A 12,888-nucleotide genomic window follows, 5' to 3' on the forward strand; every position below is an offset into this window, starting at 1 on the left:
GTACCTGGCTCCTGCCATCCGATCAGTGCAGTGTGCCGGCCGCAGCGCACCGGCCCCGGCGGCCATTGGAGGGTGAACCAACGGCAAAGGAAGACCTTTCTCTCTGTCTCTCTCTCTCACTGTCCACTCTGCCTGTCAAAAAAAAGAAATAAAAAAAAAACACTGCCTTAGGCATAGTTTTTAAGGGATGAATGTACATCCTGCTATGGTGGGTGTACATTTCCTATAGAGGAGACTTGTAGGGCCACAACTTTGGCGTGTGCAAAGGCAAGACAGGGAAGCAGGTTCACGCAAACAGTCTTGTACACCTGCAGGGAGTGGAGATTCGAGTTGTTCCTTCAGGAAGGGAAGGAGAGGAAGCTTAAGGGACTAGCAGATTTGAAGGAATGTTATTTTTTTAAAGATTCATTTATTTATTAGAAAGGCAGGGTTACACAGAGAGAAGACAAGACAGAGAGAGAAATCTTCCATCTCTGGTTCACTCCCCAAATGGCCATAGCAGCCATGGCTGGCCCAAACTAAAGCCAGGAGCCAGGAATTTCATCTAGGACATTCATGTGGCTAGCAGGGTCCCAAGGACTTGAACCATCTTCCACTGTTTTCCCAGATGAGTTAGCCGGGAGCCGTATTGGAAGTGGAGCAGCCAGAACAAGAAATGGTGCTTATAGGGGATGCCAGTGTCACAGGCATTGGCTTAACCTTCTGTACCACAATACTGGCTTCAGGGATTTTTTTTTTTAAGATTTATTTATTTATTTGAAAGTTAGAGTTACACAGAGAGAGAAGGAGAGGCAGAGAGAGAGAGAGAGAGAGAGAGGTCTTCCATTTGCTGGCTCACTCCCCAAATGGCCACAACAGCCAGAGCTGTGCCGATCCAAAGCCAGGAGCCTCCTCTGGGTCTTTCCATGTGGACACAGGGGCCCAAGCACTTGGGCCATCTTCTACTGATTTCCCAGGCCATAGCAGAGAGCTGGATCGGAAGTAGAGCAAGACTTGAACCGGTGCCCATATGGGATGCCGGCACGGCAGGTGGAGGCTTTACTCACTATGCCAGAGCGCCAGCCCCTCAGGTATGTTATTTTAAATGAACAGATTTGAATTTGCAAGCTGAGATTGGGAGGGGTGTTCAGTGATACAAAATGATAAAGAAATAACTGATATAGCAAAGTCTCTAGAAATAGAACAGAATGAAATTACATTTTAGCACAGTTGAGGAGTAAATTTGGTAAAAAATGAAGCATATTTTTTTCCACAAGACAGGAAGGTAAGAGGCCGGCGCTGTGATGCACTAGGCCAATCCTCCACCTGCAGTGCCGGCATCCCATATGGGTACCAGTTCGAGACCTGGCTCCTCCTCTTCCAATCCAGCTCTCTGATATGGCCTGGGAAAGCAGTAGAAGATGGCCCTGTGCCCGTGTGGGAGATCTAGAAGAAACTGCTGGCTCCTGGCTTCCGATCGGCTCAGCTCTGGCCATTGTGGCCATTTAGGGAGTGAACCAGCGGATGGAAGACCCTTCTCTCTGTCTCTCCCTCTCACTGTCTATAACTCTACCTCTCAAATAAATAAATAAAATCTTTAAAAAAAAAAAAGACAGGAAGATGGGCACATTTATAAAGAGCTGAAGCCTCCTAAAAAGAAATAGAGGAAATTTTAACAATAACAAGTTATCAACGCCTGCATTACAATATCATCCCCTTGAGTAAGAGAAAATATACACTAAGGGGAAGTTTACACGAGAAAAGAAAGAAAATAATCATCCACAGAGAAGCCAATTACTTTAAAGAATGATTTAAACACTGAAATAAAAGATAATGGATACTAGGCTGGCGCTGTGGCTCACTAGGCTAATCCTCCGCCTGCAGCACCAGTACCCCTGGTTCTAGTCCCGGTAGGGGCACTGGATTCTGTCCCGGTTGCCCCTCTTCCAGGCCAGCTCTCTGCTGTGGCCCAAGAGTGCAGTGGAGGATGGCCCAAGTGCTTGGGCCCTGCACCCCATGGGAGACCAGAAGGAAGCACTTGGCTCCTGGCTTCAGATCGGCGCAGTGCCGGCCATACCAGCCATTTGGGGGGTGAACCAACAGAAAGGAAGACCTTTCTCTCTCTCTCACTGTGTAACTCTGCCTGTCAGAAAAAAAAAAAAAAAAAAAAGATAATGGATACTCAACAAATGTTTGTCAAAGGAATGAATCAAAATGTGCCCATGTGCTCTGGAGTCTGAATAACTAGTTTTAAACCTGACTCCATGGTCTGTTTATCTAGGCTCTTACTTCACCTCTCTAATAGTGTCTACTTCTGGAGCGTCTCTGAATGCTGACTCCCTCAGCAGAGTATTTAGTGCCTGACAATAAAGCAAGGAGAACTGAGGCTGGTGCAACCTGCTGATTATGAGGGGTAAGAGGGAACAATTGTGGTTGCTCCTGGGGTCCCACCAATACCCCTCCAAGGCCTGATTGCAGGAGCTCTGGATTTACTTGCTGATAGAGTCAAGAATATCAGAGTACACACCATATTTTAAGGTCTTCTACTCTACCTCCTGATCTGCCACAAAAAACGATGTCTCCCCCAGATAGCGTTAGACACAGCTTCCACTTAAACACCTGCTGTGGTGGAAACTTGACCTCATGGCACTGCCTGTTCCCTTTTCTCTATGGCTTTAGAGCTAGAACTGGCTTTTCAAGATGAGATGTTTGGGACAGTGCGATCTGTTTTGTGCTTCTCCTCTTTGTCCTTTGTTAGGAGAATTCTCAAAGAAGCCAGTTTTCCCTCCTGGAAATGAAGAGCAGAGTCTTTATTGAAATCCTATAGAAATCGCAATCCAGCAAATAGAGATGTGCTCGTACCTGCATGCATTGTAAGACTACTTGATTTTTCCATCATGGAGAGTTCTCAAACCGCACTATTGAATTCAAGCCTATATTTACCTCCATCCTTAATCTCCAGGGTTGATTAAGCTTCATGATTTGTTTCCACAAGGAAAATGGAATATTCCCCAAGATTCAAAATCTATTTATAGCCACCTCATCAGGAGGTAATTACTCCCTACCAGAAAGCACATGCATTAAGAATAAGATCATATTACTTTCAAAAGAACAGACAGTAGTAAAAAAAAAAGTTCACAATAAATCAGCCCAAGAATAATAATACATGTCAGAATAGTCACTTCTGTAAACTGATGAGAACACAAAATACACAAACTAGCTGACAGAGTGAAAGAATGAAATTCCTTAAGATGCTGAAAATTCCCATAAGTGCAAATGTCATGACACATTTTTGTCTGTACAAGTAGTGAATTGGCTATTTTAAGAACATAGAACCACAAATTTTAGTAGGAAAAGGAAAATGAGGTCCCTTTAGTGGGGGAATCTTTTAGATCAGAAAAGAAGTCATTCATATTCCATTCTCTGTGGCGCCTAGGTGATCAGAGCAGAGCAGCATGTGCCCAGGGTGACTGAGGGATGGGGCAGGCTTGTGTGTTACAGAAGTGTGGAGTCTGCTCTTTGTCTCAAGATGATGAAGAATTATGAGGCAGACCATCAAGGAAGGAGGAGGGGTGAACAAAGCAAAAGTTATTGACAGATTTTATAGAGAATCGAGAATCAAGACTCCTGCTTACCCCAAGGGTGGGGTCCATCAGGGTCTGGGTATTGGGGGTTTTATGTAAGGAGTTCATATCAATTGATCAATTCTTCTACATGATTTCTGTATGTTAGAGGTCTGCTTTGATTTTTTATATATATATATCTCAGTTAACAGTCACTTGAGAGATGTGACAGTTGAGAAATGTTGTTGACTTGACCAATTAAGGCAGATGATGCCTGCCTGGTAAGTTGCTAAGCGCCTGAGACCTGCTGCTTTATGGTGAGTTCTGGGATGGTGCCAGAGCCTAGTTTCTCATAGGCTTACCTATGGGTATGGGACTCATTGTGTTCCCTATCAATCTTTTCATTTCCTTGGGGGAAATGTCTTTTGTCTAATCGATGGATGGCAGGTTTCACACAAACCTGTGATTCTCAGTCCCACAGGGACCCTTCCTAACTTGCCTGTTAACACCCTACTAATTGCTCTCAAGTATTGTCTCCAACTCTCAATAGGAAGCAGAGTCTAGACAAGAGTCTTGGGGGACTGGATTGGGGGAGGCAGAGGACACTCACAAGGTGGCTCCACTCCTTTATCCCCTCTTTACACATTTTAGATCTTCCTGAGACTCTCAGTTCAAGCAGTAATTTCATTTGTATAAGCCTCTGAGGACTTGCTTCCACTCCCCCTCAAACCCACATTGAGCTCTATTTTCTGCTATCTCCAGTATGTCCAGTTATTCAGAAATGTGATGACTCAGAAATGAACTAGAGAAAATGAAAATGTCAAAGAACATTGTCACTTCCCTGCACTAGTCTCGTCATGTAACAATCACTTCACCACCAGCAAACCCTCAATGGCCAGCATGCTGTGCACATGTTGCCCTGGGCTGCCACTGGGCTCTCTAAGACCTCGGCTCTGAGTTAGAACAGCGTTTTTAACCCTGTGAAAATGATGAGAAAAGAACCCACATGACCTCCAAAGGCCCATTTTCAGCAATTAGCCTTTTTCACAAAGTCATTTTAGCCAGGATTTATAATAATCCAATCTCTCCTAGTTGTCACTTCCTGTAACATGAGAGTAAGCCCCAAAGAAGTATCCTGGGCCAGTAATGAGCAAGGTTGCTCTGACAAAGATTCTTTACTGGAAGGTCCGGCTCGTGGACCTTCCAAGCCCATCTCTTCACTCCCTTGGAAAGTCCAATGTTAGCAAAAGAACCTTGTTAAGTTAGCTTAGCAAGAACCTCTCTACTCTCACTATCTGAGCACCCTTGATACCTAATCAGGCTCCCATCCTCCATCATCACAGGTAGCGTCTGGTCACCTTGGCCTGTCATGGCAAGAATTCTGTTATGTCCTTTGCCAGAATCTCACCTACCCCCAAGGTTTCTTAGTCATTTCCCATCCACTAACTTCACCCCCACCCCTGCCACCCTGCTCCTAGTCTGTAGATCCCCTCTTGCCTGTGTGTATTTCAGATTGAGACTAATCTCTCCCCTACTCCAAAATTCCATTGCAGGGATTTAGTGCTGTGGCTTAGTGGGTGAAGCTGCTCCCTGCTGTGCCAGCATCCCGTGTGGGTGTAGGTTTGAGTCCTGGCTGCTCCTCTTCCTATCCAGCTCTCTGCTATGGCCTGCATAAACAGTGGAAGATGGCCCGAGTGTTTAGGCCCCTAAACCCACATGGAAGACCTGGAAGAAGCTCCTGGCTTCGGCCTGGCCCAGCTCCACCCGTTGTGGCCATTTAGGGAAGGAACCAGCAGATGGAAGACCTCTCTCTCTGCCTTTTCCTCTCTGTAGCTCTGCCTTTCAAATAAAAATAAATCTTTTTTAAAAAATACCTTTGGGGCCATCAAAGAAGGAGGTACCTTTCTCTGAAGGGAGGAGAGAACTTCCACTTTGATTATGGCCTTGCCTAAATAAGGTCAGAGTTTGTGAACTCAAGAGGCTTCCATAGCCTTGGCAGCTCATGACAAGAGCCTTGGGTGATTACTGACGTCATGAATAAGAGAGACAATTGTTAAATCAACAACGGGAGTCACTGTATACTTGCTCCCCATGTAGGATCTCTGTCCTTAATGTGTTGTACTATGTGAATTAATGGTAAAACTAGTCTTCAAACAGTACTTTATTCTGTGTTTCTGTGTGGGTGCAAACTGTTGAAATCTTTTTTTTTTTTAACAGACAGAGTGGACAGTGAGAGAGAGAGACAGAGAGAAAGGTCTTCCTTTGCCATTGGTTCACCCTCCAATGGCCACCACGGCCGGCGCGCTGCGGCCGGCGTACCGCGCTGATCCAAAGCCAGGAGCCAGGTGCTTCTCCTGGTCTCCCATAGGGTGCAGGGCCCAAGCACTTGGGCCATCCTCCACTGCACTCCCTGGCCACAGCAGAGAGCTGGCCTGGAAGAGGAGCAACTGGGACAGAATCCGGCGCCCCGACCGGGACTAGAACCCGGTGTGCCGGCGCCACAGGTGGAGGATTAGCCTATTGAGCCGTGGTGCCGGCTGAAATCTTTACTTAGTATATACCAAGTTGATCTTTGTATATAAAGATAATTGAAAATGAAAAAAAAAATCCCATTGTGGTAGTTCCCAAATCTACCACAATGGTCCTGAATAAAGTCTGCCTTGTGCTTTAATAAATATCATCAAATATTTGTTTTCTTTGACAGCTCCCTTAAAAACATATAGAGCAAATGATCTACAAAATTCTTGACATGGCCTGGTACTGCAACTGTATTTTGGAGAGCTATGAAAAGAAAATTTAGTGTTGGATATTGATCAGAGCCCAGTGTTGGGAGAAGCCAAGGCTGCAGGGCACTGACTGGTGTCTTAGAAACACACAAAGCAGCTAAGCTTACAATGAATAGAAAACCAGATGCTGTGCGCGGCTTGGCAATCTTAGATCATTCTAAATCTGCTCATTCTGTGCATTTGCATATTCAAATAAATCCAGATTCATTGCAGGTTAAGAATTTGTTCATGGCATGTAAGGCTGGGACATGAATAGAATGCAAAATGTGTAAATCAAAGGAAGCTCACTTACAACCTATTAGAAATATTGGCTCAAAATCTGGTAATGGCAGCTTTATGGCTTAAAAAAATGAATACGAGATATTCTTAAATCCTTTTGTAAACCTTGTCTAGGACAGAAAAACATTTGATCCATATTAAATAATCCAGTTCTGTACTATTTGCAAGACCCGGAAGAATTCCCAGTTTAGTGTTTCATATAATTGTGTGTTTATGGCTGATCTAATATGCAGACCACATTAAAAGAGAAGAAAACTAAAGGGAAAGAAAAAGCAGAAATTGGGAACACTCCAATAGGCTGGCATCAGGAGATTTGGACTTCAGTGTCAACTTTACCATTTGTTAGCTGTGTGACCCAGGGAAAATTACTTGGGTTTTCTAAACCTCAGTTTTTTCTTATGTGCCATCAAGGGTTTAGAATAAAATCCTTTCCTGCTCTTAAATTTCATGAATCTAAACTCTGTTGTCATCTCAAAAAATTTGTACCTGACTCCAATTTTTTTCTTAACAATTTTATTTATTGTGACATTGTTCAGAAAAGGTGAGTATATGTGCATATATATAATTTTGTGTTTTTAAAATTTATTTATTTATCTGAAAGGTAGAGTCACAGAGAGGCAGAGGCAGAGAGAGAGAGAGGAGAGAGTCCAATTTTGTTAAAAACGACTCCAAACATATTAATCGATCATGGAGCACCTTAATATTTTGCCTTTGTTTCTCCATTTGCAGATCCATACACAATTCACAGGGATGTTGTGAGAAAGAGAGAAAACAATACTTCATTATACAAAACTCCAGGTAGAGAGCTAAGACAACTAAATCTACAAATTAACTCTAAATTCCATTTTATTTACGAATTTTCACTAACCAGAGATTAATTGCAACTCAGTCATTAAAAAAAAATAAAGTTACAGGAGCAGACATTGTGGTGCAGCAGATTAAACCACTTGGGATACCCAGTATCCCATATTGGAATTGGTTCAAGTCCTGGATGCTCTGTTTCCAATCTAGCTCCCTGCTAATGTACGTGGGAGAGCAGCAGATGATGGCCCACACATGCAGGAGACCCAAATGGAGCTGCATGCTCCTAGTTTGGCCTAGCCAAGACTAGGGCCATTGTAGCCACTTTAGGAATTCATAAGAAGGTGGAAGATCTCTTCTTCCCTTTCTCTGTCACTTTACCTTTCAAATAAATGAAATAAACCTGAAAGAAGGAAAGGAAGGAAGGAAGAAAGGAAGGCAGGCAGGCAGACAACCTTAGATTTTATATCCATTGGATATATTTTTTAAAAGATTTATTTACGGGCTGGTGCTGTGGTGTAGTAGGTTAAGCCTCCCTCTCTGCCATCCTATATATGCGCCAGTTCAAGTCCTGGCTGCTCCACTTCCAATCCAGCTCCCTGCTGGTGGCCTGGGAAAGCAGTGGAGTATTTCTCAAGTGCATGGGCCCCTGCACCCACATGAGAGACCTGGGGAAGCTCCTGGCTCCTGGCTGCAGATTGGTCCAGCTTTGGCCATTTCGGCCATTTTGGAACTGAACCAGCGGGCGGAAGACCTCTCTGTCTCTCTTTCTCTCTGTGACTCTGCTTCTCAAATGAATCTTTTTTAAAAAAGATTTATTTATTCATCTGAAAGGCAGTCACAGACAGACAGAGAGAGTTCTTCCATTTTCTAGCCCAGTCTCCAAATGTCCTCAAAGGCCAGAGCTGGGCTAGAATGAAACCAGGAGCCAGGAATTTTATCCGGGTCTCCCACGAGGGTTCAGAGGCACAAGCACTTGGGTCATCCTATGATGATATCCCAGGCTCAGTAGCAGGGAATTAGATCAGAAGTGGAGCAGCTAGGACCTGAACCGGTGCCCATATGGGATGCTGGCTTTGCAAATGGCAGCTTAACCTACTGTACTACAACACTAGCCCCAATAAATAAACCTTAAAAAAAAATTCCCCCCCCCCCTTTTAAAAGCACACAGTGGGCCTTTGCTAATGACCCATCGAGCCGTCCAGAAGGGGCAGAGCCAAAAGCACCACTTTTGGGTGAAGCAGCAGCATGTTGTGCTGTTTTGCTTCAATCAGTGGTGTGACAAGATGTTCCACTGTTGGGGACAAACCACGGGGGCAGGGAGCAGAGCTGGAGAGACTTGGAAGTGTTTGGGAAATGTTAACACTGGTGGAGCTGCCTACCTTGTTAAAAAATGAAGTTTTGCTTGTATCTTTTTTTTTTTTTTTTTTTTTTTTTTTTTTTTTTTTTTGACAGGCAGAGTGGACAGTGAGAGAGAGAGACAGAGAGAAAGCTCTTCCTTTTACCGTTGGTTCACCCTCCAATGGCCGCCATGGCCGGCGCGCTGCACTGATCCGAAGGCAGGAGCCAGGTACTTATGCTGGTCTCCCATGGGGTGCAAGGCCCAAGTACTTGGGCCATCCTCCACTGCACTCCCTGGCCACAGCAGAGAGCTGGCCTGGAAGAGGGGCAACCGGGACAGAATTCGGCGCCCCGACCGGGACTAGAACCTGGTGTGCCAGCGCCGCTAGGCGGAGGATTAGCCTAGTGAGCCGCCGTGGCACCGGCCGCTTGTATCTTTTTTTTTTTTTTTTTTTTATTTAATGAGCATAAATTTCCAAGGCCGCTTGTATCTTAACATAGGAAAAAAAAAAAAAAAGAAAGAAAGAAAAGAAAAAAAAATTCTCTGACTTGGGGCCGGCACTGTGGCGTAGCAGGTTACCTTCATCTTCAGTGTGTTTCATATTTATATCTGATCGTATCATGTGGGCCACAGTCTGATAAACCATAAAATAATTCGATCAGCACATATGCACAAAATTTTGTACCAGAATACCCATAGCAGCTTTATTCAGGGAAACTAAAATAGCAAAAAAAAAAACTCAAATGTCCATTAGAGGATGATTAGATCCTGTGGTACATCTATGTGGCTAAATACTATTCATCCATAAAAGAACAACATACTGTGACATGCTACAACATGCATGAACCTTGAGGACACTATGCCAGCTGAAAAGAGCCAGACACAAAAAGACTCTTACTAATTCCAAGAGTCCGTTTGTGTGAAGAACCCCAAAAAGGCTGAGTTTGCTCCCCCAAAGTGCAGCAAATCAATCACTGACACTAGGGTGATGGTGAAAGAAAGCAGTTTACCTTGCAGTGCACAGAGCAAGGAGTCAGGCAGCTCTCGTTTAATTGCCAGTCTCCCCAAGGATTAAGGGTGGTGAATTTTTTAGGGGGTTGAGTAGTGTGTGATGAGCTCAGGTGTGGATCTCCAGCCTGTCCACAGTGCCCATGGTCTTGCTGAGCCACCCTTACTCTTGTGCCACTCCCTTAATTTAGTGAGTTAATCTTTAGCAATCATCAAAGTGAGGAGAGAGGATCTGCACGCTGAGGAGGAGAAACTGGGGCTTGACAAAGCCTGCATCAAAGGTGCCAGGGGTAGGGGCTCCGGTTCAATATGAAATGCGCAGAAAGGGCAAATGGATAGGGGCAGCAAGTAGATTAGTTGTTGCCAGGGGGCTGCTAGGAGTGATTGTTAATGGTGTGTAGTGTGTGGGTTCTTTAGTTTTTTGGGGGGGAAAGGGGGGAGTGATGAAAATGTACTAAAATTAGGCAGTAAAATTAGGAAGTTTACTTATGACTTCACAACTCTGTGACTATACTAAAACTTACAGACTTGCCACTTAAATGGGGCAAGTTTTATAAAATATCTTTATATCAAAGTTTTATTTGTTAAATGTTAATGCATTTAAATCAAACAAATAGACACTTGGCCAGATCTCAGGTGATGCTCCAGAACCATGAACGCAGAACCATTTCTGAAGAGCCAGCACAGTAACTCGTGTAGCTATCATCTGTGTGCCTACTATCCACAGAGCTGCACCCATCACATATTGTTAGTAAAATGGTACCATCTTCCTAAGCCCAGCCTGGCTTACTAGAAGCCAGGTGACCAAATGGCCCAATCACAAGCGTCAGCTCCACCCCCCCCACCCTAACGGGATTTGCTGTTCCCACTTCCTTACCTCTGCAAAGCTGTATAAGACCTGTTCTAGTACAGGCTGCTGTTCTCTCAGGCACTGGGGTGCAGCCTATTGGGTCGCCCCCATCCGACAATAAACCTTTCCCCCTACTCCAGTGTTCAGTGTGTTTTGTGGTCTCCTTTCACATATTGCTGTTTATTGGACTTGTTATCTCATTTAATATTCACTATGATCTTATAGAGTATGTATTTTTTTTTAAAAATATTTATTTGAAAGTCAGTTACAGAGAGAGAGGGAGAAACAGAGAGAGCGAATTTCCATTCCCTGGTTCACTCTCTAAATGGTCTCAATGACTAGAGTTGGGCCAGGCTGAGGCCAGGAGCCAGGAGCTTCTTCTGGATGTCCCACATGGGTGCAGGGGCCCAGAGACCTGGACCATCTTCTGCTTTCCCAGGCACATTAACAGGAAGCTGAATTGGAAGTGGAGTAGCCAGGACTCAAACCAGCCCCGATATGGAATGCCAGCACTGCAGGCCATGATTTAACCCGCTGTGCCACAGCACCAGCCCCCTAGAGTATGTATTATCATCCTCTGTTTGGGAAGAAGAGGAAATGGACTCTGAGAGATGGAGTGATACGTTACAGGCTCACACAGCTAAGAAGTGGTGGGGCGTGGAGAACCACCTGACACCAACGCCCTGGGTCTTTCTAATTCCCACTCTGCCCAGGAGAGAAACCAAAAACGACAGGGATTCTAGCTGAGCCTAGAAAAGGGTGCTGCCAACTGCCCTGCTGCCTCACTCCTTCCTCTCCAGTAAAGTGCTTTAATCTGCCTTCTATCCTGTTAGATTCTAGTGATGGGAGCCTGTGAATTCATTGCCAATAGACGCAACAGAATAGAGTATTATTTACATATGCCTGGGGGAGTCTTCCAGAAAGAGCAACCCCTATAGGAATAGCCAGGGGTCAGACAAGACAGGAGAGTAAAGAGGTAAACTTTTGGGACTCAAGTTAACAAAACAAAGACACCTGGGGTTTATGTAAATTAGCATAATATGCAATGAATCCCAGGGTTATAAATAATAGGGATAAGGTGAACTGGGCCCCAAAATCATAAATTAGTAGCCTAAAGAAAACTGGGGAGGCTGGTGTTGTGGCAAAGTTGGCAAAGCTGCTGCCTGCAATGCCAGCATTCCATTTGGGCACCAATTCATGTCTTGGCTGCTCCTCTACTGATCCAGCTCCCTGTTCATGGCCTGGGAAAGGTGGCCTAAGTGCTTGGGACCATGCACCCACATGGGAGACCCAGATGAAGCTCCTGGGTTCTGGCTTTGGATTGGCCCAGCCCCAGGCTGGCCATTGCAGCCATCTGGGGAATTAAGCAAAGGATAGAAGATCTCTCTCTCTCTCTCTCTCTCTCCTTGTTCCCCTCTATATAATTCTGTCTTTCAAATAAATACATAAATATTAAAAGAAAGAAAGAAAGAAAGAAAGAAAGAAAGAAAGGAAAGAAAGAAAAGAAAGAAAGAAAGAAAGAGAAAGAAAGAAAGAAAGAAAGAAAGAAAGAAAGAAAGAAAGAAAGAAAGAAAGAAAGAAAGAAAGAAAGAAAGAAAGAAAGAATGAATTTGGGGATGGAGATATCTGGGACTGGAGACTGAGCAAATGGGAGAATGGGAGGTAAGAAGGCAGAAGGAGCTCATAGCATGATGAAGACTTTTCATAAAGGGCCCTATATAGACTTTCCACGGGGTATAAAATCCACAGCTCACTTCCTTTCAACAGCTTTCTTCTGAGAAGAGCCCCTCCCAGCTCTTTCCTGGAGTCTTCTCTTTGGGGCCTTTCTGTCTCAGAGGGTCCCTCTCCCTGAGCTTCCAGAGCTCTCTCTTCGTTTCAATAACAATTGGCTTTACCTTTCACTTACCCCTCTGAGTCCCTGTCTGCATTCTTTGATGAACGTGAGACAAGAACCTGGGTGATTAGGACAACTAAGGCAAGCATGCCTGCTTCACCATTATGGCCACAAAAATCCCAACAAGCATACTAAACTCCACCCCATCTGTATATTTTGTTGAGGAGCCACCTGTTGCTGTGGATTCATTCTGAGAGGAGGAGCGTGGTGGGGGCAAGAGGCCTGGAGTCACCACACAGACCCCGGGAGTCAGGTGAAAGCAGGCCAGAGGCAAGCAGGCAGCAGACTTCTTTTATTATTTTTATTTATTTCAGTTGGTACAGCAGCTTATATAGCTTAGGCAGCCAATCTGGTCAAGGGGCAGTTTATGCCCTAACCAATCACAG

The 12,888-nt window shown here is 44.6% G+C and overlaps 1 non-coding gene across 1 annotated transcript; it reads left to right on the top strand.

Annotated features, from left to right (window-relative positions):
• Positions 1 to 8,559: 8,559 nt before the first annotated feature.
• On the top strand, positions 8,560 to 8,695 carry LOC127487052 (small nucleolar RNA SNORA21). Its single transcript, XR_007913574.2, has one exon. It is a non-coding gene; the product is annotated as a small nucleolar RNA SNORA21 (small nucleolar RNA).
• Positions 8,696 to 12,888: the final 4,193 nt, after the last annotated feature.

The sequence above is a fragment of the Oryctolagus cuniculus genome, chromosome 1 (genome assembly GCF_051225735.1).
Source record: "Oryctolagus cuniculus isolate XC-2025 breed Fujian yellow rabbit chromosome 1, ASM5122573v1, whole genome shotgun sequence".
Lineage (NCBI taxonomy): Eukaryota > Metazoa > Chordata > Mammalia > Lagomorpha > Leporidae > Oryctolagus > Oryctolagus cuniculus.